The 22,718-nt window shown below is 55.2% G+C and overlaps 1 protein-coding gene across 7 annotated transcripts in view; it reads right to left on the bottom strand.

Moving 5' to 3' along the window:
* The window catches only part of PTPRN2 (protein tyrosine phosphatase receptor type N2), a 697,234-nt gene that overhangs the window by 625,480 nt on the left and 49,036 nt on the right, over window positions 1–22,718 (bottom strand). The window lies entirely within an intron of this gene.

Genomic DNA, 22,718 nt, shown 5'->3' with positions numbered 1-22,718 from the left:
GCACGGGCTCTGTGGGTTCGGCCTTTTTGAGATGATGTGGCATCATCTGGAAGCCAGAACAACATGCCCCCGGCTTGAGTCAGTGAGAGGGAATAAACGCGGGCCCAGCTTCGCCGTCAGGATGATCACAATCATCCTGTCCCTCCTGGCAACAAGGAGGGGCCATGTGCCCGAGGGGACCTTCCTGGTTAGCAGGAGAGGGAGCGCGTGGGTGGGCCCTTCAGGCAGACACCTCCGTGGCAGGCTCCCCGTCAGGGCCAGGCCCACAGGGCTCTGTGAGCATATCATCATCCGGGCAGCGCCTCTGGGTCCCTCTCTCAAACATCCTAACACCCCCTACGTGCACGCCCGAAGTGGACAGGCAGCCTGCGTTTGTGGCCAAGGAATGGAGAAAGAGGAGGGAGAACGGCACGCGCTCCATAAAGAGGCCAGAACGTGAGGTGAGTGCGACGCCAGACAAGTTTACCCGCGAGCGGGGGGCGGGGGAAGGGCACAGAAGGTGGACCTCCCGCCCTGCATTCCAGTACATCTGCGAGGCAGGGAGAAGGCAAGAGAAAATCCATCCCCGGTGGGGTGATCCGGTCAGCTGAGGGTGTGAACAAGGGGAACAGGAGTCAGAGCGGTCCTCAGGGCCCCCACGCTACAATCACACCTGCCCCCGCGGGGGCCGGGAGCCAACAAACGCCACGTATATTCTGAACACACGCGCCCTTCAGCAACGCAGAGAACACGCTGCTTTCAAAGCCTAATGCCTGCACTCCTGTTCCTCCAACTGACAAGCTCCTATTTACCCACTCAGACCCAGGTGAACAGTGCCCCCTGGAAACCCCTTGACTAGGCTGGCCAATCAGCTGTGCGCAGGCATCCGCTGTAGGACTCTCCACATTGTACTGTGATGTCAACTTAAGGGCATAACTTCGCTGAATATGAGATTCTCAAGGTGAGGAGCCACAGAAATGTATGTGTTTATCCTCTACCATTTCTCGAATGGCCACCCGTGTGTCTGGCGAACAGCAGGTGCTCCAGAGTAAACAGGTGAGTGACAGAGGATGACAAATAGAGGCAGTTATTAATCTCAAGGGACTCACCCCCAGGGTCACTGTAAAGTTTCCAATCGGGGAATTGCTCTAAGATGCTACAGCTGAAGCACTCATTCCTTTACACAGATAAGGACTGAGGAAGGCCCAGAACCCGGATCCACAGAGGATGCAAAATACGGTCCCAGAACCAAGGAAGAGAGTCTCACAGAGGAGGGAACTGCCCAAATTCGTGAGAATAAGGAGTCTCACCCTGCCCTTGTGACAACTTTAAGAGCCGGACCTTACAGTGCCCTCGTTCCAGAGGAGAAGCCCTAAGAGGCAGGCCCAGGGCGCAGACCCACAGCAAGCTGGACACCGCCCTGGGCCTCAGCTCTAAGCAGAGGTTCCATCTTCCTGAAACCTCATGACCTCATGAGAAACAGCACTTCTCTTGTAGTCTACTTTCAACGCCTCCTTTACCGTGAGCTGACCCCAGTGTTCAGTTCCCCTCTTCTCGCAGCTGCTGCCTCCTGTCCCACTCCTCCCTCCCTCCAGAGCCAGGCCGAGGGCGGAACAGGGGGAAAACACCCTAAGAGGGAAGCTGCGTGAATGCCCCCCGAGACAGCCTGGCACAGGGAGACTTAGGGAGACTGAGTCCAGTCTGGTTCCCCCCAAATCAGTGACCTCGAGGAGGTCACCTGGCCCCTCTGGTCTCAGCATCGTGAGCGCTGAAATCAGGGCCAGGTTAGCCGACTGCTAAGGCTCTGTTCATTCACCCAGAGGGAGACGCCCTCGGCCGGGTGACCAGAAGCAACCGCCAAGGGTCTCGCGAGAAGCCCGGGGCCGGGACCGGGGCCGCGGCTGCCCCTCCCACGGCCCTGGCCCTCAGGGGGAGGCTGCTCTCCATTACTGCCCAGGACGATCGCAGAAGACCTCGGAGGAAGGCAGGACAGAGGGGCAAGGGCGGCCGCACAGCTCGGGCCAGAGACTCGCTCACAGTAAGAACTCTGTCCTTGTCACGTGGAAGCGGCAGGTGACACTGCTAGAAAAGGCATCAGGAAAATGCTTTATTCGCTTCCCGCCCTGCTCTAATCACAGCTGACAGTGAGATGCGATCTGAACGGGATGTGCATCACGACTCACTCTTGAATCCCAACCTGGTAACGCCAGTGTGCTATCAGTGTCCACCTGGCTTGCTCTACCCCAGGGAGCTAGAGAAAATGCGTCAGAGAGACCTCCACCGGCAGCACGTCAAGTTATTTACAGCCAGAGCTGCAAGTGCTGTGCACGTCTCACCCAGCCAGGCAGCATGATAATTTGACTGCTAATTTACTTGTGTTGTTATTTGCACTAAAATTAAGAAAGACCATATTTCATTTTAAGTATCAGCCATAAACCATCAAGAGAGAAGGAAAGAGACATCTGTCTGACAGCGCTTGGTTGGGACAGAGTCCCGTCCCCAGGTCGGCACTGCCCCCTCACCCTGGGTGGTCACCACTCACGCTGCTACCTCAGGTCAAGTGCATGGATGGTCTCGGGTCCAAATGCCGCTCTGAAGGCAAGAGTTAAATCCATGAATAAAGCCACAGCCGGCCATCTACCCTAAATCCCCTGGGGCCCAGTGCTCAGACTGGAACTCCTGACTTAAGGGTATGGTCCACACTGTCCATGAAGACAAGGAGTGCACGCACACACACACACACACGCACACACACACACACTCCTGAGCATTTGTTTTGTTTTGCTTTTTTTGGTACGCGGGCCTCTCACTGTCGTGGCCTCTTCCGTTGAGGAGCACAGGCTCCGGACGCGCAGGCTCAGCGGCCACGGCTCACGGGCCCAGCCGCTCCGCGGCACGTGGGATCCTCCCGGACCGGGGCACGAACCCGTGTTCCCTGCATCGGCAGGCGGACTCTCAACCACTGCGCCACCAGGGAAGCCCCTCCTGAGCTTTTTTAGTTCAAAATCTCCTTCCTCTTTACTTTCTCTGAATACTGAGAGGTACAGTTTCACCATCTTGGTGCCTCTTTTTTCTTATCCTTTTCAGAATCAAAATGGATCCAGCTCTTCTGAGAGGAGCCAGGCTGGCTCTGCCTCTCATACCCCACCACTCCCAAGAGGCGTTCAGAAAGGGTTCTGTATTTTGTGGTGGAAACAGTCCATGTGAGCCGGACCCCGCCGCCCTGTCGATTGGAGACTCACCCTCACCTGCCCCCAACCTGTCCCTTCCACTCCTGGGGGTCCCTGCAGGTGGGACTCTGCTGCAGCGGCCAGAGGCCCCGCCCCGCCAACTCCATCACCTCCATTCCAACCAGCCACAGTGGAGCCATTCACCCACCTGGGTCTGGTCTTCTCGCCTGACAAACCAGAATTAAAAGAACTCCCTCCCCTTCCTCAGGGCTTCTGCAAAAGTTCTGAGACAGACATAAACATGCACTAACATAATACAGAGGTTTTGTGACTGAATAATGTAAGAAAAAGCTGAATGTAAAGTGAACTCTCTCACCAGAAATAAAATAGTTTCCCTCTCAGATGGACCACAAGAACAAGAGCAGTGATTTGGGATCTTCTACAAGGTCAGAGGAAGACTCTCAGAAACCAAGAGGAGTCTCACCCAATGTTGTTAAAACTGAGTGCTGAGGGCTTCCCTGGTGGCGCAGTGGTCAAGAGTCCACCTGCCGATGCAGGGGTCACGGCTTCGTGCCCCGGTCCGGGAAGATCCCACGTGCCGCGGAGCGGCTGGGCCTGTGAGCCGTGGCCGCTGGGCCTGCGCGTCCGGAGCCTGCGCTCCGCAACGGGAGAGGCCACAACAGTGAGAGGCCCGCGTACCGCAAAAAAAAAAAAATAATAACTGAGAGCTGATAATGCTACTAAGCCAAGAATGGTTTAGTATCATAGCCGATACAACTACGGCGATATCCAGGCAGCACAAGGACTACATGGCGTGTGTTAATGACAAGTATGTCCTCCTTTTCCCAGTGGCAACTTTCCACAAAATGTCTTCTCATCCGTGGATTTCCGTTACTTTGTCACTTGTCCCAAGTACAATACAATGTAGCGACCTTACCGCTACCTTGTACAGTTGCGCTCCTGAGCTTGCCAGCTGAACACTGACCTGTGCCTTCTGTACACTGTGTTGAGTCCTACGATGACCCTGCAATGCACTGATTCCCATTTCATAGATGAGGAAAACCAGGCCCCAAAAAGGTGAACAATATGTCCACAGCCAAAAGCCTGGTTTGTCCCTGCCCCAGAGATGCTCTTCCCCACTATTCCACGCTGTTCCGGGTAAGAGGGTGTGTGTTCACCAAGGTCACCTGAGCAGAGAGAGGCAGGGGCGAGGCCACCGGACTTCCAGCTGATGGAGCGGCGCGGCCAGGCCTTGGCCTTCACTCCTACACTCCTCCCCCTTCACCTGCAGCCCTTCTCTCCTGTGCGTGCAGAGCAGATCTGGGGGAAGGAGAGGACAGTCTGTGTGTTATTCAGGGACCTGCCATCTGGAGGGAGGGCAAGAGGGCCCCCGACACCCTCGGAGAGGCCCTGCAGCCGCGCGCTCCTCCCTTACGGCGACGCGCCTGCCTCGGCTCTGCTCCTGGCCCCGACACACTGCCCCAGCGCCCCAGGAGCAGCCCGCAGCCCGGCAGGAAGGGACGGGAAGCCGCTCACAGAGAGCAGGACTCGGGGTTTCAGCCCCTGCAGACACGGGAAGTTGTGGCAGACCCCGTCCCTGTGAGCTGAGCACCGAGGCACCGGCCTGAGGCCGGTCTCGAAGCAGAAGCTGAGGAAACCAGAGGAAACCAGGGGAAACCAGCGCAGGAGCAGCGCCCCACCTGGTGGCGCCCCAGGAAAGCCCGGCAGATGGGCAGACAGCGATTTGGGGCTGGTGAATTTTTCAGGCTTTGGTTTTGGTATTGACTTGTCATACTTAGCTCCTTCTCCACTCATTTGGACCATTTCTCTTTTCCCGGGAGCTACTCCTTGGCTCTACGTGTCTAAGCAGCAGCAACCCAGAAGCTGCGTATGTGTGACCTTGGAACACGAAGGTTCGTGCCTGAACCGAGCTGGGAGCCCCTGGACCCGAGGGGCAGCGGTGCAGGCCCTGCCAGCGCAGTGCCTGCAGGCTAGGGGGCCCCTGCGGCTGTGGGTCCTGAGGGCCACCTCCCCGGCGAGTGCCAGGACGGCCGGGATGGCTCTGGGGTCCCTGGGACGCCCGCGGCTCCTCTTAGTGCCCCGCGCGCGGGGGTCGCCCTGCTTGTCCCCCGCCAGGCCCTCCCGGGAGCAGGGCCGGCGCCTGGTGAGTCGGGCGAGCCCACGTGGGAGGGGCCGCTCCTCTGCTGCCAAAGGGAGCCGGACGAGAGCTTCCACACGTGAGGCGTCCACACTCAGCACGTGGCTCTTCCGATTCAGCCGTGCCCTTTACTGGGAAACGTGGTGTCAGAACACACGTGACAGGGACAAGGCCTGTGGTAAAGCGCGTACCACCCTCATCCCGTGACCGTCCACGCCCGGGGCCCGACGTCTCTCGAGTGCCTGGCCGGCCCACTCGGCAGCAGGTGGTGCCCCTCCTGACGGGGCAGAGGTCCAGGGCAGGGGCGGCTGGTGGGCCGGGGGGCGACAGGCCCCTCTCCCACCACGACTGCCGGGCTCTCCAGCCGGGGGGCCGCCTCCTAAAAGAGCAGAGAAGCCCCGCCAAGGAGGCAGGGGGGAAGGCCCAGCCCGGCTCCCTCCCTGACGGCCGCAGGGGTGCACAGGCAGCTCCGAGTCCGGCATTAGGCCCATTTCACAGACGCCTGTCAAGCCGGGCTGAATGGAGCTGGCGTCTGGAGCAGGAGCCGGGCTGTCAGCTGGGGCTGGGCGATACCAGAGACGGCGGTCACGTGGACCGCGGGGCCCAGGCCGTCACCTGCTTCTTCACCAGGCTGTGCGTATCTCCCTCAGGCCCGCGGCGGGGGCCTGCACGCACGCACTCACCCTCGCCCGAGCCGCTCTCCACGCGGCCCACGTCGAGGCTGGAACCCGGCGAAGCCCCAGTGCTGCCCCCATTGCCACACACACGGGGCGGACGGAGTCGTGCGAGCACGGAAGGCAGCCTCTCAGGACAGACACTCAACCCCTCGTGGCCATGGCGTCTGCGACGGAGTTTTACGCCACAGCCGTACTGGCTCTGGTACGGGGCGCACGGCGGACGTCACAACGTAAACAGCTACGGCAAGGTCACGTGACAGAAACCCCGCCTTCCCCTGGCTTCTTCCGGACCGCACCAGACGCCCAGGCACAGTGCGCGCTGCTCCCGGCCCCGGGTACGTGACCGCGGCAGCACCGGCGCCGGCCGCCCCTCATCAACTTCTCATTGTCTCCCCCACAGAAACACGAAGGGCTTGAAACCCTGAATTCTGGGGGTCACGTTATGCCCTTTTCTAGGAACTACATTAGCAACGACGGCGTAAGAGTGAAGAGAGGTTCTCTTTAAAGCCGTCTTCATCTCTAATGTCCCAAAGGGGAAGCGGACGGGCCAGCTCCACTCGGTCTTCTCCGAGGTGAGGGGGTGGGTTCCCTGCCCCCGGCACTACTGTCAACGTCACCGCGCCCCAGGCACAGACCACACAAACCACGAGGTCCCCTGCGTCCACTGTGCTGTGCCTGGATGTTTCCATCAGATCAAAGGCAAAAATGTTTCAGGGCAGGGTGTCCAGGCAGCAACAGAAAACCACTTCCACATTAAAAACCCACTTCTCTTGGAACAAGACCCTGAAAAGCAAGCAGGAGATTAAAGGGCACCAGCCCAGGGGCTGCGTAATCCGAAACTGGCGCTTACCTCAAAGAGAGTGGGGAGGAAAGGGGGGAGAGGGAGGAGCGGGGCTGCCCGCCCCCCAGGACGCCCCAGAAGGAGAAGCAGCTCCCGTCACAGGCCCGTCCTCCCCTTGGAGAGAGGGGGGCGGGCATCACCTCTGCTGTGTGCAGCCGTCCACCAGCATGTCTCTGTCCACAAAAGGGACGGTGCAGGGGCGGAGATAGGAACAAAGCCCTGCAGCCAGCCCGCGGCTCAGGGGTGGCAGCCCTCGTCCTCACGTCCTGTACATCCACCTTCACCTTCCCAGGTTGTTAGATGTGGGCTCTGCCAGGGCCACACCTCCCACCCCACGGCCAAGCGAACCCCTCTCTGCTGCACACCTGGGCGTCTTGCTGCACGGTGGGCAAAGCGCACCGGGTTCAGTAACATCAGCCCCATGCATTCCCGCTCCAGGTGTATTCTGAGTGGCATTTTAACTGTCTCTTTGCTTTTTGTTCCCAGACAGGTTTTCTGAAATGCAATAATATTTTCCCCAAAAAGGGTATTTGCTGAATTATTCTTTTGGATTTACAAAGCATTTCTAACCTTGTTTCCATAGATACAAAGTTAAAGAAAAGCTTTGAAAAAAATATTTAACAAGGAGCCTTGAATGTCAAATACTGAGGGTGCAAATACACACTGCATTAGGAGAAAGAAATGGAACCCCAGAGACCCCCCCCCAACTGGCGCAGTCACGAGCCAGGCCAAACACAGCAGCTCCCCGTGAAAGAACAGCGTGGAAGTGAGAACAACTGACGGAGATCAGACAAAAGTAGGGCTGCGGGTATGGTGCACGTGCGCTGCAGACCCAGCCTTCCGCCTTCCGCGGATGGGCTGGATGCATGGCCTGGGGACTGTCGCAGTGCTGGGCTGCCTCGGGTCTCAGGTGAAAGAGGGAAAGATTAGTTCAGTTTCTCAGCCATTCCTGATGCACGGGGCCCCTAGATAGTCACATAAAATCTCAGGACACTCCTTAGGAAATCGATCTTATTTTGCCATCGTCACATGATAGAACACACAGTTCTCAAACTTTAGTGCCCATGAATCAACCGGGGTCCTGATAAAATGCCATGTTGATTCCTGAGGCCAGAGTGGATCCCAAGTTTCTGCATTTCCAACAAGAAGCAAGGGCACAACATGTAGAAATAATTTTAATTTAAAATTTTTAGGACTTCCCCAGTGGCTCAGTTGTTAAGAATCCGCCTGCCAATGCAGGGGACACGGGTTCGATCCCTGGTCCGGGAAGATCCCACAGGCCGTGGAGCAACTAAGCCCGTGCACCACAACTACTGAGCCTGCGCTCTAGAGCCCACGAGCCACAACTACTGAGCCCACACACCACAACTACTGAGCCTGCACTCTACAGCCCACGTGCCACAACTACTAAGCCCATGCGCCTAGAGCCCGTGCTCCGCAACAAGAGAAGCCATAGCAATAAGAAGCCCATGCACCGCAACAGAGTAGCCCCCCGCTCACCACAAATAGAGAAAACCTGCGTGCAGCAACGAAGACCCAACGAAGCCAAATAAATAAATAAATAGCAGCATCGCCTCCCAAAAATAAATCAATAAGTTCTGAATCAGCATATTATTAAAGATTGTATTATAAAGTAAATTGAACAAACTCTTTATGATTCATTTTTTGGATCCAAATTCTGTATTTTCCCAAGCATCAAGTGACATGCCTTATTCAAATTATTTTGTATTAGCTATGAAAGAAAAAATTCATACATCAACTAACATGTATGAGTATCTTAGGTTTCATTTGAAGATAGATGCGTATTTATATATTTTTTTCATCAGGATTAAAAGGCAAGAAGTGCTCCTATGGCTTGATGTTTAGAATTCTCACACTACGAGCTCAAAAACATCAGACGTGTTTTTCAGATGATTTTCTGGTTTTGTTTTTAAATGATGAGATAAGAATGTTTGCTATTTGTGAGCACTTGTCCACAGAAGCAGCATGGTGCTAAGTGTAATCTTCATGCAAACGTGAAATCCCAAACAGACAACTGTCTCTGCACATCCTTTTACCACTGACACCTGAAGTACTGGGGACACGCAGACACACTACAGAGGATGGGGATGAAGGGCTAGGAAGAGGGTCTGGGTGAATCTGAGCAGTAATTGCTTTTGTCCTCCTCTTTAACTTGTTGTAGTTCAGCATCCTTGATCTCCTGCATCCTGCTGTCCACAGTAGGTCCAGATTACATAGTAGAACAGAGAAGAAAAATGACTGAAAACTGTGTCCTAGTGATATGAACGAGCAGCGTCCAGTTGGCAATGACATCTCATAGGACACAGGCCACGGTACGTTAATACGCTTTATTCAGAAAGGGTTGGGGCCATGACACTTGAAAAACGTGAGCTGACAAGGTTTCAGTCTACCTTCCCTGCTCTCGTCTATCCCCGTCTCCAGTGAGGCACACAGTTCAGGAGTGAAAAGAGACCAGGAGCGACAGGCCACCTGCAGCGGTGGACACGCCTCTCCCCGGTTCCGCCTCTCCCCGGTTCCGCCTCTCCCCTCCCCTCACCAGAGCCGGAGCCCATCAAGCCACCTGGGGGTCAGAGAGAGGAGCCCCAGGAGCTTCAGGGTGCCCGGGGCACGCAAAGCACAGCCACACGCTTGTGCAGGTAAAGCGCTACTGGGACACAGCCCACCCCCCTGCTTACACCTCATCTATGGCTGCTTCTCTCCTACAACAGCTGAGCTCAATACCTGTGACAGACACCATGGGCCTGAAAAGCCTCAATTATTTTACAGAAAAATGAGCTGGCCCCAGTCCCTTAGAAGGAAAGCCGATTGCTCATGGGACCAAAAGGAGGTTAGAAACTGGGCTTGAAAAAACAGGCGGGAACCAAGACAGGACACCTCCCGAACACAGCCCGAGGGACGCAGCCACCCCCGTGGGACTCCACAGCAGCCAGGCCCAGCACGGTCCTCGGGGCGCCGCTCAGAGCTGGCAGGGAGAGCAAGGCTGGCCTCGCCTACGTCAGGTGGCCTCACGGCCCCAGCACAGTTCACACAGGGGCAGCCACACGCCCCCAAACCCGGACTGCACTGCCCAAGAGCATGTGGGCCTTTCCAGGGTCCCAGGACGCCATGGACTCCAAGTTCACCGCAGAACACAAGCTGGTTTTTTTCCACATTCACTGCTGAGCCACCCAGCCTGGACCGTCCTGGGCCATTCCCACCACTGACCTCTCGACCCCAGAACAGGACTCTGTCCTCATCCTCGTGGGAAGTCACACTTGTCGTAGCCGCAGCCTAAATCTTCTGGACTCTGCCTGTGCAATTCCAGCTTCTCTCCAGCCCTCCCCTCTGCATCCTGTGCAGATTTAATAAACCAGTCCGTCCTTCCCATCTATATCTAAGTCTTGGACAGGCAGGGTCAACTGAGTTCTGCACTGGGCCTGGGGCCATGTCCAGGGCTGGCTAACCACCAACGCGGCTGGTAAAAGCTTGCAGCGAATGCCCCTACGAGCCTTCTTTCTGCATTTGCCACAGCTGTTTGACCCTGTGCGGCGGGCCCGGGACTCTCCCTCCAGAGAAGGAAGCAGGACTGTGGTCAGTGCGCCAGCCTGACCCCCGCCCAGGAGGGGCTGCATGAACCTCACGGAGTCACCCCTGTGATTCCGTTCATGGGCCCAACAGCCAACCCATTTCCCCCTTCTATCAAGCCGAGTTAAAAGGTCAAGGTGACACAAAACCAAAGTTGAGTGCTGTTTCAAAAAGCAGGACCAGAACTGCATGAGGGGGGAAATCAACTCTCAAGATTTCTTTTCCTTCTTTCTAGTCTCCACGGCCTCATTTACATCTATATTATGGGTTCTGCCGACAACACACTATAGGAAAAGGCAAACTGCCAGCCAGCATCCAGCAGGCATGGCTGAGCTCGTGGGCAGGGTGCCGCGAGGAAAATGTGATGAGCCCTGTCTTTGTCTGGTGCTGGCAGGTTGGCCTGAGGCCCTGGGTGGCCACACATGGCGAGAACTGACAGTGACACGCCAGCAGAGCTGCCTACAGGTTTGCACAGGGGAAGGGATGGGTGACGTGCCCACCTCCTTCTCCATGCCTAGCTGTGAGCAACTAGGGGCGTCTTAAATTGCAATTCCACTCAGCAAGCACCCATTCAAGGTCGCTTATGGGCCACACAGACAGACACAAGTGAAATACAGAGACCCATCCCCAGAAGCCACTAAGGGAAGTGCACCTGCGTACCTCCCGTCGGTGATGATGACCCACCACCAGTCACGTTTCAGGGCCTCCATCTCCAAAGCGTCAAGGGCATAGGCCAGAAAATGTGCCCTGTCCTGTGCCTGCTAGGGAACATTCCTCTGGGCCGGGTTCTCAGAGGGAACGCTGGATGTTTTCAATGCGATGACTCTGCATCTCAGCTTCTCCCTCTGGGGTCCCCCGCAGCCCCCGTGACACAGAATAACTCGGATGTCCCCGGTGCGCTGACGAAAGTTTGCTTCGCTTACTCAACCCAGAGCAGGTGCTCAGTAGAGAGGAACTAAAAGTTCTGCTGCATTTACTCAGTAATAAGTGAGTGATTTCTCCAACTCTCACCCCATGAGAGCCTCACGCCCTCCAACTCCCCCCTTCTCAGTCTCACACGTTCAGAATAAGGTTATTTTATGTTTTCTAAGATTTCATTATAAAAAGAAAATTCTACCCTTCTTCGCATCCGCTGTAACTCCCCCTTCTGTTCTAGCCCAGGCTCTTTCTTTCCTGTGGTAACAGTAAAGCAGTTCAGAGACATCGGAAATTCTCCCATTTGATGAAAAACACTGGAATTCCATGTAGAAGAAGCAACCACATTCTTAGAAAAATGAGGAGGAGAAGGAACAAGAGAAAGACAATCATGAGTAGATCAGATGGGAATGTGAAAAGCCACCAGAAAGGATACAAAGAACACTTTGATAGAATGCGACTGGATTCTTTTCAGAGACAGTTACCTAATGAGAAAGTGATAGGTCCCTGTCGCTGTGCACAGGGCAGCAGTAGCCATGAGAACCGAGGCACTTTGCTGTCTGTGAGCCCTCCCACGACAAGCCTTACTCTCTCGCACATGTGAGGCCGTATGCAGTTTGCAGAGAATCTCACCAGCATAAGATGTGCCGTTGATGCACGGTTTTCAATGTGTTTTTCTCAAGTCGAAAGGTTGAAAACAGTTGCCTAGGACTTGGGGGCAGCAGAAAACGCCAGGTTAATTTTTCTTCTGGTGTCTGTGACTCCACACCCTCTGCTTGGGTGCAAATCACTGCAGAGCCTCCTTCCTCCCTACCCTCTAACACGTTTTCTCTTCATTTCCGCCTGGCCTCAAAAAACAAAGAGGCGGTGGAGCGAGTTGATGCGCCAGGACGGCGGCGGCGCCTCAAGGCCCATGTCCAGGGTCAGCATCCCCCGGCTCGCCCCGCCCCCGGGCCCACGGAGAGCGGCACGGTTCTGTGATTCCACCTAAGTGGCTGCACAAAGGCTACACACTGAGGTATGGACGTGGCGGTTACATCCATTTACGTAGAATTCAGAAGGTACGAGAACCCACAGATCACAGAATGATCTGTTCCTCCAACTCTTCTAAACCGTGCACATCTTGTAGCCACGTGAAAGACCATACAAACAGGGTGCTGCCCATGTCCCCTAAACACACCTCAACAGACACCCACGGCCTTGCTGAAGAGAAAGGAAAACTCCCACGGGCAAGTCTCGCCGCCCAGCCTCGCCCCACGGATCACACGCCGAGTCCCCGCACGTGTGCCAAGCAGCATGTCTCTGCGGCGCCAGGGGACCAGCGCAAGCACGGGGGTGGGAGCCTCTGCGCACCGGGCCCCTGGGCGGAGCAGGGTCATTATCACAGTATTGAAAAAGAAGGCGCCCGTAAGTGAAAGAAGCCAGTCTGAAAATGCTGGAAAAGGTAAAACTATGGAGACAGGAAAGAGATCAGTGGTTTCCAGGGGTCCAGGGAGAGAGGGCTGACTGGGTGAAGCGCAGAGCACTGTTTGAGCAGTGAAACTTCTCCGTGATTGTGGACACGTGACTCTACATGCCTGTTGAAGCCCACTGAACTTACAGCACAAAGATGAACCTAAATGTATGCAAATTTAACCCACAATCAAGAGTGCGGCAGGAGGAGCCCGGGATGGAACGAAGACTGTATGACAGAAGACTCTAACCGTGTTACAGACGCGAGAAACCCCCACCTCTCAGGGGCTGGGGGAAAGGTGCTGACCTAAGTAACTCTGGGAATGAGGAGCGCCTGCAAAACTACTGGCAAAAGCGACTGTGCTTGAGCTCTGTGTTCTAGTTGATAAAGTTCCACCAGGAGCACAGACTAGCAGTTCTGACACTGAAATCCAACAATTAAGTCAACAGATGGCAGTTGGTGGGGGCCGGATCTCTCACTGTGGGAGCTGGAGACTACAGAAGCAAAGGCAGGAGACAGAAGGACCCCTGTGGCAATGAACTAGGGTTGGAGACACTGATAAGAGCTGCTGTTTAGCCTGATACAGATACAGATGGTCACAGACAGAAATATTTATAAGTATGATTAGTGCACGCACATGTGACTCCTCACGCTGTTAGCTAAGACGTCCACAAGCAATGACACCACAGTAGCAATGAGCACACCTAGTGCTCAGATCCTGGCTTCTAATCCCACTCACAAATAAAAGGCATCAAGATTCCTTAGAGAAATGGCTAATTCTAAGATTTGGGCAGGAAACACACCAGATGAGCCTAGAGCATCAAGTAGTGCCAGAAAGTAAGGAAGTGCTCAAAAAAACAGCCATATAGATGGAAGTATTCAAAGAGAGCCAACTGAAATAGCTCCTAATGACCAAAGCTGGAAAAATCTGAGCCAAAAAAATAAAGTAGTAGTGGATTATTATCCAAAGTATAAAAGAAATTAGTGGGGCTTCCCTGGTGGCACAGCGGTTGAGAGTCCGCCTGCCGATGCAGGGAACATGGGTTCGTGCCCCGGTCCAGGAGGATCCCACATGCCGCAGAGCAGCTGGGCCCGTGAGCCATGGCGGCGGAGCCTGCACGTCCGGAGCCTGCGCTCCGCAATGGGAGAGGCCGCAACAGTGAGAGGCCCGCGTACCGCCAAAAAAAAAGAAAAAAAAAGAAATTAGTGAATAAATAAATGAGGAAAAGAGACAAATCTCCTGTGCAGGAAAACTCCAAATAACTGTGTAGACTTTCCACCTCGAGGAGGGGAGCACGGCTCCCACCCCTTAGATGTGGGCGGTGCATAGCGGCTCCCTTCCAAAGCGCACAGTGTGGGAGGGGAAAGAGTCACTTCACATGGACACAGCTGGCAAACACACCGCAGCCAGGAGATCAAGGTCCACGTCAACGGGGATAAGTCATCTTGATAGCACGTGCCCTTGACGTAATGTAACAAGAACAGCATTTACCTCTGTGGTCTTCCTCCCAGAAACTCGTAACCCCGGTGTAATCATGAGAAAAACATCAACAAAGCCAAACCGAGGGACATTCTACAAAATATCTGCCCAGCACTCCTCAAGGTCAAGGTCACCAAAAACAAGGGGAGCCTGAGGAAACGTCATGGCCAAGAGCAGCCTAAGGAGACTTGACGACTAACGTAACATGGTACCCGGAGGGGCTCCTGGAGCAGAAAAAGGACACTGAGGAAAACTAAAGAAATTTGAATGAAGTGTGGAATTTAGCTAACAGTAACATGTCAATAGTGGTTCATTAATTGTAACAAATATATGTACTAGTGTAAGATGTTAATAAGGAGAAACTGGGTGTGGGGTATACGGGAATTCTCTGTACCATTGGCACAGTTTTTCTGTAAATCTTAAACTGTTCTTTTAAAAAGTTGTTTTTAAATAAATTTAAAATATATATACATATATACACACACACATACACATATATAGTAACAGCCACACAATGGAATATACGAAACCACCAAACATTCTATAAGTTAATATTCCTTAACATAATAACAGGCTTACGCTATGTTAAGTTGTAAGAAGCTAGCTATAAACAGAAAGGGCGTAAAGGTGGCACTGAAGTCCACAGCAGGCTCCTACGTTGGCAGTGGGAACATACTGCCATTTTATTTTCTTCTTTTCTGTGAATCTGTGTTTTTCAAGGTTACTGCCTTTGTAGTATGAAACATTCTACAGGTTATCAGTTACTGGATTTACAAAAAGTCACTGGATAAAAGAAGTTGAGGAAGCGATCCTGATTTCTTCACAGTTTGAAAGTGGTTTTGACTGCTCACTCGCTCAGCACATCACCCCAAGAAAACCAGAAGGTCTGGCTCATCTTTAAAATGCCCAGAACCCTGTGTCAACAAACCTTGAATTGAACAACACATATCCTGAACAGAGGAGCTGTGACCACATTACCTTCCCGATGCTCCGCCTAAGACTGATTCCAAGAAGGGCTACTCGACAGGCCCTAAGCCTTCCTCTGTCCCCGAGGGTTTCCTTACCCCACCCCAGCCATGTCGGGGCTTCCGGGCTGAGCTCTCTTGAACACATACCAGTAAATGGGGAGGGCTCACGCACAGGACACACAGCTGGTGGGAAGAGCCTGGAATAATGGGTGGGAGCCAGTCGGGGGGGCCTTCGGGGCTGTGAGCCCCAGCAGGGTGGCCTGGCACAGTGCCGCTTCGCGCTGGCGAAGTCGTTAAGCCCACGTGGCCCCAGAGGAGACAGTCTCAGCCGTGTCCAGCTGTGGGTGTCCCCAAGGGACACAACACACCACCGCACCCCAGGACAAGATGAGGGCTCCGACGGACAGAAGAGTCATCATTTCATCGGCAAGAACTCACATGTGTGTAACAGCCACCCCTCCTCCCCTGTGCCCGGAGGGTGGTCAAAGGAAACACAGGCAGGAACCAAACGCACTTTCCAAACACTTTCCAACCCGCCGACACGCAAACACACCGCCGACACCCGAACACAGCACCCACCAATGTGGAAGCAGCTGTCTGCTTGAGTTTGCTTCTTCCTCACTGAAAGCTGATGAAAGATTTGGAAAATATTTATGAAAAGAAAGTAGTAGAGGACAGATCTGCCCTAATCTGTGTCATTAAAAAGAAAACAAGAACAGTTTCTGTGGAATTTCAAGGTTAAAAGATATTTATTTCCCTCTGAAACTTACCTTTCAAAGTTGATACAATATTTTCTAAAAGGAAAATAGGGACAGAAAACGACGTCACAAGCGTGACCACATGGCCGACGCCTCCCGGAACGACGACCGCCGACCCGCCTAAGTCCCGCTGGCGCGGCTGGTTTGGTGACCCAGCCGGGCCTGCCTTCTCTCACCACGAAAGCTCTGAGGAGACAGTGCGAGGAAAAGCACCCGAAGCAAAGGAAACCAGCCACCGGTGTCACTTCAGTTTACACCGCGGTACCGCTTCTTGTCCAGATAACCTTCGGGGAACGTTGAAAGCACGGAAGATGACCGGGAAGCGCGGCAGCGGCCAGTGCGCCAAGGCGGCGCTGAGCGCGCCCGGGGAGGAGGCCGCCGCCGCCGCCGGCTCTGCAGCGGCACTTGGCGCGCGCGGATTTGCTCCCTCCCACGGGTTTAATTGTTAAGTAACAGCGTCTGGACACGAGGAAGAACCTCCTCCCACTCTGTTCACCTGCTGCCCCCACGGCGCCCGCGGCCTCCGACGGCTTTTCCATCGCCGCCTGCCCGGCTCCTGCGCCGGTGCCCGCCGCGCCGCCCTGCCGGCCTGAGCGGCTCTCCCCGTTCCTGCAGCCGGCCGTCCCGGCCCTCCCGGCCCTCCCGGGGCCCTTCTCCACACCCCCGACACACCCGCGTCTACCCAGCTTTCACTGGGGGCTCTGTCCTCTCACATTTTACACTCCTCGCCGGGCCCCTCTCCACATGGACGGCCTGCATCAGTGCTGAGTCCTAAACACATGTCCAAACTCTTGCAAGAGCTCCAGATGCACAATCGAGCTTCTGTGGACACTGTCACCTCTGTGGCACGAGCAGCACTTCCTGGGTGGTCCCATGCTGGACTCCTCATCCGCTGCCCCGGCTCACTCACCAGTGACACCCACGCCCACGTCGGCTGCATCTGCTAAAAGCCCCTCTTCCGCCTCCTCTCGCATCCACCCCCCATCCTCTGCCTCAACAGCCTACTAACTAGTCCCTCTGCTTTAAGCCACCGCCCTTCTAGCTCTTCTCTCTGCAACCAGAAACTTTCTACGACACCAAACGAACTGCATCCAGTGCAGAGAGCCCTCCAGTGACGGGGCCTATAAAAAGCCACAGGGCCCTTTCGTGGGGTCTGTTGTCGCCACCCACTCCCGCCTCCCCCGCAGCCCCGCTGCCTGCAGCTCTGAGCAGCCGCATCCTCCATGCTTTGGTACACGCTACTCCGGGGATCTGGAATGCGCTTCTTCCCGCCGGCCCCAGGAGAAGCTCCCACTTTGAGACCTCGGATCACTGACCCTCTCCCTGCCCGCTTGGCCCCTGGGCCCCTTACGGGCTTAGAAAGGAAAGAGGAAAAGGAATCTCAGACACGCAGACTGAACTTCCTCCACTCCAAGCTCTGCTTCTCTGCAGCTGCCGGGAGTCGGCCTCCCCGCCAGCCCAGGGTGTCTGTTCTCCGGAAGCAGCACTACCTGCTCTACTGTCCCTGCTGAGAAGAGCCTCAGCTACGGGTCCTCAGGGCCCTGAAGGCTAACCGCCGCAACGCGTAATCCTTACTTAGCGTAATTCCGTGCATGACAGGAGCTTCAGAGATGCATGTACCCGTGAGCGCGGACTCCTCCAAGAGGCCCCCCGTGAAGGCAGGTGCCTTCATCCTGCCCCCAGTCTCAGGCAAACGCTCTTCTGATCGCTCCCCACCAGCACGTCTCCTAAGCCCGAGGCCGTGGCTCACAGAAGGCCTCCAGGGAGCCCCGCGGAGACACAGTGCCCCGAGAACCACCCTGACACCGGGCCTCACCTCAGGGCCCACAGCTCCGTGGTGTGAAACCGGAGGCTCCTCAGGGCCCAGCAGCAGCGCCCTCTCCTCACGTGGCTCCCCACGCAGCCTGCAGGTCCCCAACCCAGGCCCTGCTCGGGACCCACTGCTCTGCAAAAGGCACAGACACGGCCCTCCTGTGCCAGGCTTGCACGGGTTTTTGGGCAAGGAAGCGTGTCCTTGAGTCCCTGAGGGGGTCACAACTTCTGGAAACTTCTGAGCGGGGCCCCAGACAGACACGGGCGCAGAGACGTGACTTCCTGCAACAGCAGTCGCACGCCTGCCAGCACCAGGGGCGCAGGCTCTGCTGGAGGGAGAGGGGGTTCCCCGGGGTATGTAGCTGCCCAGATGCAGAGTCCCCGAGAGCCCAGAGGGGCTTTCCCACGCGATGCCCCAGAGGTGATCCGGCAAGACTCGCGCTCCTGAAAGTCACCCGCCGATACGGGAGAAAGTGTCTCCCCTCCTGCCGCTGCTGAGAGGCCTCTGAACCCACCTGGCTCTGGCCTCGCCCTTCCTCTGTCTCCTGCTTCTCCACTTCTGGGGGCCTCACCAGGGCTCGGAAAACTGACTCTGTCCTCCTGCATTCCTGACCTCGTTTCCTATGTATGGGTGCGACAGGCTGAGCCGTGTCCCCCAACGTTTGTATGTTTAAGTCCTGACCCCAGGACCTCAGGATGTGACTGCATTTGGAGATGCGGGTCTTTAAGGAGGTGATTAAGTTAAAACCATGGGTCGTGAGTGGGTCCTGATCCAACATGGCTGGTGTCCTGATAAGAAAAGGAGATCAGGACACAGACACACACGGGGTGACCACGTGAGGACACGGGGAGAAGACATCCAGCTGCACACCAAGGAGAGAGGCCTCAGAGAAACCAGCCCCGCCTACACCTTCATCTGCCCACCAGGCAAGCAGAAACAAAGTGGAAATGCCCAGGAGGAGCCGGGCAGGAGCGCGGACCTCCCCGCAGGTAATCCGCGGACGGATGACTGAGAGCTGACGCTGGGACGGACGTGGATGCTCACAGCACCGCACCTGGATATGACTGCAAGTTCACTTTTCCCGAAGGGGCCGCGGGCCTTTGGAACGACCTGAGTCCTCTATGTCAGGGGTTTTGTGTCTTCTGGCTGAAAGGGAATCAGATGGGGGGGGGCGGCAGTGGGAAGCTGCACAGCAAGCGGCTCTGACGGACGTGAGGACATGCAAACGTGGGAGGGGGCCTCTCACCCCTGGAGACGCACTCTTACACCACTCAGCGTCTCCATGGGGCTCCCGACCATTTGGCCAAAGGGAGCCAAGGAGGCAGGTAAGGAACTGAGCAGAAACATGGAACGAGCTCCCGTCATTTCCCCAGCCCCTTCACACACGCGCGCACACACGCGCAAGCACACCCCTCAGAGGTTGTGTTGCAGCCAAGAAGGAAACAGAGAGCACAAAGGACATACTGTCCCCAACAAAGAAGTAGAGTTCAGTCACATAGTTGGAGCTCAGAACTAGTGATCTGCCACGAAACCTGTTTAATCCAAAATACACTTTATTTATTTATTTATTTATTTATTTTTTATTATTATTTTTTGTGTGTGTGTTACGCGGGCCTCTCACTGCTGTGGCCCCTCCCGCCGCGGAGCACAGGCTCCGGACGCGCAGGCTCAGAGGCCATGGCTCACGGGCCCAGCTGCTCCGCGGCACATGGGATCTTCCCAGACCGGGGCACGAACCCGTGTCTCCTGCATCGGCAGGCGGATTCTCAACCACTGCGCCACCAGGGAAGCCCCCAAAATACACTTTAAATACTACATATTTGCAATAAAAAGTAATGGAAAACCAGCTCTTTGTAACAATAATTAAGCAAAAACAATTGAATTGAACCCCCAACAAATGTTTATTCGTACTGAGTGCTGATTCGAGAACCTGAGGAAGACAGTTCAGGGAGAACAGGCTGAGGACCAGGGCAGAGATTCGGGGGTCCTGCTGAACCTTCTGGGCGAACGCAAGTCCCCAACGCTTGGCACACGGCTCACTCCACCTTGAACTTCAGCTCTCGTCATCTTACCCTTTTTCCTCACAATGGGTTGAATCAATGGCGCTGTTCTCACATTTACTGGCTATGAGGGGCGCTGTGCAGCTCACAGTGTAAATGAGGAGGAGGGTAAGAGAAAGGGGTGCAAGGAGAGGGCGGGAGACCTCCCCTGGGCTGACAGCGAGAGTCGGGAGAGAAAGGCAGGGACACAGCCACAGGGAGTGCGGGTGTGTGTGTGTGTGTGTGTGTGTGTGCATGCGCGCGTGCACGCGGTGAGTATGGGTGCATGTGTGTGGGCAGGGTGTGTGTGCAGGTTTAAGCAAATGTATGGAAAAGCAGAGCCAGGGTTGGAATTACCCACCGTGAAGAGTTGGTAGCAAAGCAAAAAGAACATCACGCTCCTGAGGTGTATTTTACCACCCAAACCCCCATTTCTTCACCCTTTCTGAGGGTGGTGTAGCCCCTACAGTTCCTGACGCAGCCTCTGTTCACTCAGAACAGTGTGGGTGTTATGGTGGTAGTGGGTGATCGAGTGGGCAAGTCACCTTGAAACATAAATGCACGTGTGCACGTGCGTGTGAGGGCATGTGTTGGGGGAGGGGAAATGCACAAAGGAACAACCAACTTTATGTGCACACGCAAGATATTTACAATCGAGTCTCTGTGGTTTAAGCACCAATATTTCCTTGAGTGGCACAAGCAGAACCCAGAAGTCAAAGAACTTGCAGTTGTTCTGTGTTCCAGCTGTTTTAATTTAAAAAGGAAAAAATAAAGGGAAAACCGATAAGGAGCCTTAGAGTTGCAGACAGAGCTCATTTCCCTCTCATTTTTCCTCAAAGAAAAGTCAGCGTTGCCGCCAGATGGAAGTTCGTCGTTGGAATTCACATGAACTCTAGTTGCCACCAAAAGGCCAACAACAAACTAAAAGACACATCAAAAACAAGACTGTGGGAGGACCTTCAAGACGGCGGAGCAGCGAGACGCGGAGATCGCCTTCCTCCCCACAGATACATCAGAAATACATCTACACGTGGAACAACTCCTACAGAACACCCACCGAACGCTGGCAGAAGACCTCAGACCTCCCCAAAGGCAAGAAACTCCCCACGTACCTGGGTAGGGCAAAGAAAAAAGAATAAACAGAAGCAAAGGAATGGGGACGGGCCCTGCACCAGTGGGAGGGAGCCGTGAAGGAGGAAAGAAGTCCACACACTAGGAAGCCCCTTTGCGGGTGGAGGCGGGGAGCTTCGGAGCCGCGGAGGAGAGCGCAGCCACAGGGGTGCTGAGGGCAAAGCGGAGAGATTCCCGCACAGAGGATCGGTGCCGACCAGCACTCACCAGCCCGAGAGGCTTGTCTGCTCCCCCACTGGGACAGGTCAGGGGCCGGGAGCTGAGGCTCGGGCTTCGGTCGGATCGCAGGGAGAGGCCTGGAGTTGGCGGCGCGAACACAGCCTGAAGGGGTTAGTGCAACACAGCTGGCCGGGAGGGACTCCGGGAAAAGGTCTGGACCTGCCGAAGAGGCAAGAAACCTTTTCCTCCCTCTTCGCTTCCTGGTGCGTGAGGAGAGGGGATTAAGGGCACCGCGTAAAGGAGCCCCAGAGACGGGCGTGAGCCGCGGCCATCAGCGTGGACCCCCGAGACGGGCATGAGACGCTGAGGCTGCTGCTGCCACCACCAAGGGGCAGGCCCGTGTGCGAGCACAGGTCACTCTCCACACCGCCCCTCCCGGGAGCCTGTGCCACCCACCACTGCCGGGGTCCCGGGATCCAAGGACAGCTTCCCCGGGAGAACACACGGCGCGCCTCGGGCTGGTGCAACGTCACGCCGGTCTCTGCCGCCGCAGGCTCACCCCGCCTCCGTACCCCTCCCTCCTCCCGGCCTGAGTGAGCCAGAGCCCCCGAATCAGCGGCTCCTTTAACCCCGTCCTGTCTGAGCGAAGAACAGACACCCTCTGGCGACCTACACGCAGAGGCGGGGCCAAGTCCAAAGCTGAACCCCGGGAGCTGTGCGAACAGAGAAGAGAAAGGGAAATCTCTCCGTGCAGCCTCAGGAGCAGCGGATTAAATCTCCACAATCAACCTGACCATACCCTGCATCGGTGGAATACCTGAATAGACAACGAATCATCCCAAAACCGAGGCGGTGGACTTTGAGAGCAACTGTAGATTGGGGTTTGCTGTCTGAGACTGACTTCTGATTTTTTTTTTTATTGTGTTTATTCCTACCGAGTCATTTCCCCTCCCCACAAACATGGAAGACAGGATGGAGAAGAGCACTGAAGAGGAGAAATGCCGGTGGTGGGGTAACAGTCTAGCCTCGGAAGTTCACCCGGGTGTGGGGGAGCGGCCAGCCTGCAGCTCTGGCCAGGGTCCTCTCCTCTGGTCTCCCCAGTGGCCCCATGGCCGTCCTTTGAGCTGCCAGTTAACTTGGAGACTATGCTTTCGAAGGTCATAGAGACGCCGGATATCCTCTTATTTGAACCCCGTGAGTGAAGGCCAGGAAGGTTGCACACCTCCATCTTCCACTGCACAAAGTCCTCTCGAGGATGGGCCATGCACCCACAGCAGCTCAGCTCCCACCCACGGCTGATTTCTTGCAGTATCTGACTGATCTCCGGCACCATCTCATTGGGCTCCATGGATCTCATGATCTTCAGACTCCATGTAAAGTGCAGGGAGCACACTTGACCTCCCAATGTGCTTTCTTTGATTTTTATGTTTACTTAGTATAGTCTTTAGCGCTTGTTATCATTGGTGGGTTTGTTTATTGGTTTGGTTGCTCTCTTCTTTTTTTATTTTTTAAATATTTTTTTAAAAAATTATTTTCCTTTTTTTCCTCCCTTTTCCTCTGAGCCGTGTGGCTGACAGGGTCTTGGTGCTCCA

The sequence above is a fragment of the Kogia breviceps genome, chromosome 9 (genome assembly GCF_026419965.1).
Source record: "Kogia breviceps isolate mKogBre1 chromosome 9, mKogBre1 haplotype 1, whole genome shotgun sequence".
Taxonomy (NCBI): domain Eukaryota; kingdom Metazoa; phylum Chordata; class Mammalia; order Artiodactyla; family Physeteridae; genus Kogia; species Kogia breviceps.
Note: the sequence above shows the minus strand (reverse complement) of the source record. Positions and strands in the feature narration are given on the sequence as shown.